Source organism: Malaya genurostris, chromosome 2, assembly GCF_030247185.1.
Source record: "Malaya genurostris strain Urasoe2022 chromosome 2, Malgen_1.1, whole genome shotgun sequence".
Classification (NCBI taxonomy): domain Eukaryota; kingdom Metazoa; phylum Arthropoda; class Insecta; order Diptera; family Culicidae; genus Malaya; species Malaya genurostris.
In genome coordinates, this window is record NC_080571.1 from 61219159 (window position 1) to 61227094 (window position 7936).

General features: G+C 37.3%; 1 protein-coding gene across 1 annotated transcript in view; it reads right to left on the reverse strand.

The window, feature by feature from the left end:
- Positions 1-5965, reverse strand: part of LOC131431464 (protein takeout) — a 25353-nt gene extending 19388 nt beyond the window's left edge. The window contains exon 1 of the mRNA XM_058597192.1: positions 5535-5965. The gene's annotated coding sequence lies outside the window, so the exon portion shown is untranslated. The remainder of the gene's footprint in view (positions 1-5534) is intronic.
- Between the last annotated feature and the right edge of the window lie 1971 nt (positions 5966-7936).

Below are 7936 nucleotides of genomic sequence, written 5' to 3' on the forward strand. Positions count from 1 at the left end.
CACAGTATGAACACGACCACATCGACAAATCAATCCATTTTTAAGCGTACGATACTGAAGTAAGGGTTACGAATCAAGTTGAATGTGGCAAATCCATCAAAAAATCACCGAGATACAAGCGATTCAAATTAGGTCCGAAAAATCTATCGCCGATAGTTGTAAATTGGCCTACTAGTTCAAAATCAGTATCTAATTGGTTTTCAATATACTCAAGCGAACACGGTGGGCAGCAGACGGAAAATAACATCCACACACCGCAATCAGTGCAAAAGCGACCATCCAACAAGCCAATGAATGTAACTTTTAGTTTCGTCATCCACTCGCTCTACGGTCAAACTGCTTGCTTCGCTTACAGTCAACCGTTTACTCAGCTAAGTAATGTGTCGGCGCCAGGGTTACCAGATATACAGATTAATCTGTATTTTAAAGATTTTTCAGATAAATTTGTGACCAAGATTCTGAATGTGCAGATTACAGATTTTCGGACAGAAATACAGATTCTACAGATTTTTTAGAGCGCGATTTAAAAACTGAATTATAACCTGTACTGCTTTTTCTCGAAGTAAAACCAGCCTTATTTTATGTTGATTCCAAAAAGAGGGTGAAACTTATATAAAATATAACAAATGGTCTGCTATTGAAGATTTTTCTATGTTGACTTTTTCTTGCAATTAGTGTAATTCCCTATGCTTTCAAAAATTTCTTCTGATAAAATGGCAAAAAAGAAAGATTGGCAAATACATTATATTCAATAAACGAAGCGGAAAAATCATTTCAAACGTTTATTTATCTACAACATCACAAAACTCAGATGAAAAAATGTTTTGGTGGCTTTAATGTTGGGTTCCAAAGACGAAGCACAATCGATTTCTTATTATTGTCATATACAGATTTTCAATACAGATTGTTGAACCCCCGATACAGATTTACAGATTTTTCTCCTAAAAACTACAGACCCTGGTCGACGCATATATTCATAGATTCATTTTAGTGTGATAGTTCGTTCTGCCCAGAACGGTCGTGGATGACATTATTATAGCAAACAGTGAATGGCTCGTGAAAACGTAGATCAATTCGAACGAATTTTTCAATGGTATACTATAAGGAGTGTATCGAAAATAAGCTATCCACATACATTTGTGTTGTACGCGTGTATTTGTGATGGTTTTTTTATGCTCAGATCACAGCATGCTGTGCGTTTGGTTGTCAGCTTTCGTTTGTTTACTTGTTTGTGCGGTTGAAATTCTGCGTTTTCAAAATGTCGCGTATTGAAAAGGAAGTTGAAATTAAGGTTCTGGATACATGGCTAAGTGAGAAGGGTATTACTATGCGAAAATTGGCGAAGCGGTTTGGAATTCATCATGCCAGTGGTAAAACCATCATTAATAAGTTTAGGGAACACTATTCTTTGGATGAGCTACCAGGAAGAGCCAGAAAACCCGGTTCTTTCAACTCGAAAACTAGACCAGAAAGTGGTATCTCTTATCAGGAAGAACAAATCAATGTCAATACGTGATTTGGCTAAAAAAGCAGGAACGAGTGTCGGAATGATAAAGCGTATCAAGAGGCGAAATCACCTGAAGAACTACAAGAAGCAGAAAATCTTGAAAGAAAGTGTATAACAGAAGAAGCGAGCAGCAGCGATGGGCCCGGAAATAGTTTTCGCGTTTTTTGCAGTGTCCGGATGCATGCGTTTTGATTGACAATGAGACTTATGTAAAGGAGGACTCAAATACCATGTTGGCGGATTAATATCAATAAAACTAGCAAATAATATTAACACATGTATTGTGATTAATAGATTAAGAGTTATTGTCCTCGATTGTAGTGAAAAAAACTATCGCATATACTATAATAATATTTATAATTATAGTAAAAACCTGTTCAATCACAAAGCAAGTCATGCACAGAAGTAACAGGTTTGCAGGATTTTACTACGCCACTTCAAATTTGTCTTTCAAACGTTGCGCTTGTTGTGTGTTTAATACTGCCAAACCCTGCTCTCCTATTACTTCTATAAATAAAATTCATGTCAAATAGCGTTAACCAGCTGGAAGCAAAACTGAGTGATTTGTCGTTATAATCACTATGTAACGCGAAATTTTTCTTTCTAATTTTGCATTGCGTACTGCGTAGTGAATGCTGTCAAAATAGCAATATCAATGTGATTGCGATCCAAACTAATTTTTTTCATAGAACTTTATCTAGCATTCATTTCTAGTAATTTAGTATTTATTTTAGTGCGGATCAAACAACCGTTTGCGAAATCGAACAGGGGATGCACCAAACGAGAACTTATGAGCAATTCCACACCAAATCGTCCAGGAATGGCAAAATTCTGGAACGACCCCTTTGGATATGCATGAGACTTTACATTTGTGATCGGTATAGTAAATGAAGTATTTTTCACTGGTCTTAAGATTTTTTTCACTCAAGACTTATTTTTGAAAAGGGTGTATGTGTTTTAGTCACATTAATTTGAAACAATTATAATTAGAAATCAACATGAAAAAAAATATGTCTAAGCAGAAGTTGGAGGTAATCAATTGAACTTTCGAAAAAAATATACACTGAAAAAAAAATCTTCAAATTTTCGTGAAATCAATAATAAAGTTTATTTTTCAAAATTCTCAGTTATTTTACCGAACGATTTTTTTTAAATTTTATATCACAAAAAACGTTAAGTTACAAGGAAACTAATAAATGTTTTATAAAGTTGGAGAGATGATAAATGAAACAGTTTCCCGAAGAAAAACTGTTTTACAATTTAGAAAAAAACGATGCTTTTATAAAAATAAATGTATTTGAATAGGGGAAGATGTTCCTTTGTCGGCAGTGTTCGGTGGCCGGCATCCCACCGTAACTTTTGACAGACAGCAGATAGCGTCATTCCGACCAATGTGACGTGTGTGCAATAGCAGCACGTTCTTTTTGTGCCGAATGCCAAAACAAACAGACGCTTGTACTCTTTGCTGCGCTCAAAACAAATTTTAATTGCGTGAAAATCAACACAAAGGTATTCATGACTTTTTTCATAGTATTATAAATTGAAAAGCATCAATCGAAAAGGTGAGTGGATTGAATGTTTATGAGGAGAAATCGATCTATTTCTTGATTTAATACCGGATGCTATCTAAATTTTCGCAACCGAAGTTTTTTTTCGTCATGTCTACCCCCAAGGTGTTTAGTTACCGGTACCCCATTTTTTCGACAAATCGTGAAAAATTGTTAGTGATATACAGAGATGCCAAGTCTGCAAATTTGTCTGTAAATTATCAAATTTCTTAGTGACAAATTGACAGCTTCAATACATTCGTCATATAAAACTTTGGTTCTCTAATTCTGTTAACCATGGCGACTCCAAACAAATCTTCAAAGTCAAGAAAAATTAACTTTAATGCACTGAATAATGCTTTGCTTAGTGGATAAAAGCCAATTAATTCGACTGCAGCAACGTATTCAATTCTGCGAAGCCGGTGGAAGACCGACCAAATCAACACCAAAGGCGGCACCATACAAATCTTCGGCCAAGAGAGCCAAGGCGAAGTCACCATCAGACAATGAAGACTTTTGTTCAAAACGCCTCCGAAAATCGCCTTGATTCCGTTTTTTCTTTGAATAATAATTTGAAGAATAATTGCAGTTTTTACGTATATTTTTCCATTTTTTGTGAATTTTCTTGGAGTGCCGGTAGCCGAACACCTATTTTGAAATGGCCAAAATTTATCACTTTACTAAATTGATAATAATTTTTTTTTCAATCGATTGATCCACTTAGTTTCCTATTCAGTTGTTAGCTAGGGACTTTTGCTTTCCATTGATGTATAAATGTCCGCATAATGTGCACTTAGTTAGAAGTTATAAGCTTAAAAGAAAAGGGTGCCGGTAACCGAACACTCTCCCCCAATAAAAGATTATTCTTCAAGTTTTTCACACTCCCCAGGACCAACGATTTCAGACGTAGATCAATGTCTGATCCTGATCATATGTGAGTTTCTTCCATAACTATCAGAGCTGATCAAATCATCCAATGATTTATCTCACTTGAATCAAGAATCATTTTAGCTCAAAATCACTACCGATTTTGTGCGACGAAAGATCAGTACCGATTTTGATCGATGTGATTTATAGATCACTGATCAACTGATCTTAAAAAGATCACATCAGTAGTGATATTTATTGGTAAAGATCACAAACGATCTTCTTCGGCAGTGATCTCAATTGGACGATTTTTTTATCTTGATTTTCCCAACCCTGAGTACCTGAGTACTAAATGATTCAAGCAAAGGTTTTGAATTGTAGAACGATATCGCAGTATGACTTGTTGTAAACATCACCTGACCATGTTGACATGAATAATCTTATTTTCTGGCGAATACAATCTTGACTTCCCGTAGGTGCTAGACAGGATTATTCATAAACATCTGTGCTATCACTTTCTCGTCTTTTCTAAACGTCGTTCTTATTTTCTCATAAGAAAATAGTTTCGAAGTATCCAATTTCATTTCATTCTTAAAATTTCGTACACCCAAATTTTACGTTCTACTTGAAAAAGGCCATCAAAAACGGCCGAAACGTCGGACAATTTAACAAATTTATCGTCTGCCTTACATGTTAGACCGAGAAAGCCACTAATAAGAACTACGGATGTAAATACTGTCTTAATGATAAAAACCAAATACCGTAAATCATACGGCTAAAAAGTCACAGTGTTGAAACATAAACAGACATTTAAAGTAAGTGAAGTACGTATTTCTATTAAGGTCAGTGGAAGTAAATTGATTACGTTTGAAATCTAAGCTCCGGTCCTGCTCAAAGCTGTAAGACCAAGTTAATTACTTTGCTCATTAGTTACTGCAGTTATACTGTTCTTTTAGAAGCACTTCCACAATCAGTAGGTATAAATTAAAAAAATGCAATTCATTTTATTCCCAATGACTGATTAGAAAACTTTGAATACGAGCTGCCAAATCAATGAACGGTCACAACGAATGAATTGGAGATATTTTCGTTTCTGAAACCATTCAAGTGTACCACAGTTCTAGAAATAGCATGCTGATGAAAAAAAATTCTCTCATTACGTTCGGTTTTCATCAGCCGAATCACAAACCGCAAGCTGAAACGAAAGCTCGTATTGACACCAAACTATCCGGTGCAATCGACGGCACACCCGTTCCGAAGACATGCCCAGAGAAGGACTTGAGCCAATTTTTTTTTCTACCTCACATTACCAAAACCGAAGGAATGCCGCTCGTTTAGTTTTCCAAGGTTCGCGCGCTCTCCAATAGATAAGATTTTTTTTTGTTCTTCAGCTCAGCCCCGAATAGTCCTTTCACCAACGATCGTTTGTAATAATTATTCACTCGCGTTTTACGGGGTGCTTCTCAACGGTTTCGCAAGAAATTCGTGTCCCATTTTCTGTTTTCTTTTCGTTTCCTGACAGCATTCACTGAGCACCGAACTTGACATTGGCCACGGCAGGGACCAAGACCTGTTTCCTGTAATATCCCTATTCACCTGGGTGGGTGGCTCACCTTTTTTTTTATTTTCGGCAACTCGGTCAACTGACACTGGTTGAGTATGTGGTTGGTTCTTCTTTCGCAATTCAAGACGAGACTCACGCGCGATCCACGGCCCGTACTTCTCGACCGATCAGAACAGACTAAGCAGAACGATTGGGTGTAAATTTCCAAACGAGACTTGCTTGATTTGCAGCTCCAGCCGGCCGAGATTTTCTTCTGGCGTTTAGTGGTCTCTATAGCCTCTAGCAGTACATAAGTGCTTCGGTTCGGTTTTGCGGAGAATGTCACACGGTGCAACCTCTCGCTCGCGCCTGTCGCCGCTCCTGCTCACACGAACGCTATGGCGACGCGTCGTCTTTAGCCTACTGCAGTTTCGTATATAGATTTGACTTAATCTCGGCGCACATCGAAACGTTCGATCAGTCCGGTGTCGTTTTCGCAAATGACATCGAAAATAAGTGGCGAGAATTTCAAAAATCAACTGAATGTTGTAATCTTGGAAACATAAGTTTATATACATTTAACAAGGGCAGGTGCGGCGTTATGCACCGACCGGGTTGTGTGGAGTGTGGCGTCGGGGGACGAGAAACCGCGTGCATATTTCAACCGATCCGGCAGCGGTGTGTGCACTATGCTATGCTATGCTACGGCTATGCCATGCGACTGATCGATCGGCTCGCTGGCATTAGCGCCTAGGTACAACCGAAGACACTGGGACATGCAGCAGTTGTTCCGGTTTCCAGAAGTGTTCGCAATTTTTGGTACCTGATTTGGCTCGGAATCAGCCTTCCTGGGAAAGTTGTTTGCCCGGTTTTATTTCGTCGTAGATCGATCATGATCGGACTAAACTGGTAAACATGACTTAATGACAGGTTTTTCTGTTAGACATTCTTCATGTTCAAAAAAATTGGTTTGTCACAAAAACCTTGACAAACCGGTCACCGTGGGTCAAACTCATCTTCGCTTGGTGAAAATCCTAATCAGAGGTCATCACAACTCGTGAATGTAGAAATCTCGGAGGGCTTGTCCGAATGACACAGCTGACTTATGCACCGATATTGAAAATTCATGGTTAGTGGTTCGATTAATTAGCAACTTGATGCATTGAATATGCACAAACACTCAAAATGTGTAGTCGGAATGCTATGCGCTGATCGTGGTTCGGCTCAGTCCTTTATAATTACTTTGTCACATTAGGAAAAAAAAACGCACCGGAACGGAAATGAATTTGATTACTAAATTACAGCTATTCGAGTGTTTCTGCGATGTAGTGACGTAAGAAAACTCTTACATTGGCGTGGTTTTCATTATCATCATTGCAAATTATAGCAACTTGATGCGCATTTCAATATATTTCTTTTTGGTGTCAGATAATATCATAAATATGCTACTTATTGATTCCATTTGAATTCGATGGTGATTTTTATTCAATTTTATTTTGGCTGAAATTTTGCATAAGCATTCTTTCATTATCAAAAAGGAGAATCATCAGTTAGTTTTTTTTTTATTCTAGTCCTTCTTTTCAGAAGAATGGAAGCAATTTTTTGAACAAAAAAAAACATTTCGTTTGAAACATTTTTTGTACATGGAAGTCTGCTTAATGCGGAAGATACATACTAAAATAATAAAAAAAATCTGCAGAACAAACTTCCAAAATTTGTTTGTTTATTTTTTTTTTCGTTTATGGTCATTCGCCTAAGCCAAAATTAGCATAGAATCGCATAGATTTGAAAATTCACGTATGTGCTGTACTCTAAAATAATTCTACTAACAAAAATGATCACAAAATACTCAGTTTAAGTCGGATATTTTTGAAACTATCATCCAATAAATAAATGCATATTAACTATTGCTATATAGTTGGTTTATTCGACCGTCTCTCCGAGGGTAAATGTCAACACTTTGGATTTATGGCTTCCGGGACATTTTTAGAGATCACTTGTCTTTCAAAATCTCCCAGAATTTTTCTAACATACGAAGTTCTGATAAGTTTGACGGATACCGAATGAGGCTACGGTACGAAAACAACATTGTTGGCTTCGTATCACTCTATCTCCGGATTGGCGCAATGGCACGATGCCAGATCCGGCCAAAACTGAGTATCATTGTAATGGGACCAGAAGATGAGCACCAGGCACTTCTGGAGGCATTCTTTATTTATTTATTGTCTTTCTCATATAGAAAGTTTATGCAATCACTACGAAAACCGACTTTTCAACCGAGGCCCGCCGGGGCGAATGTTATATACCATACCATTCAGCTCGACGAACTGAGCAAATGTCTGTAAATGAAATGTCTTAAAATCCCATAACCTGGTGTCTAAGGTCCCTAAATTATCCAAACTATTCGAAAACATTATTTTCAGATTCGACATCCGGTCTCGGAACTAGAAGGCGATAAGTGGAAAATTTTCA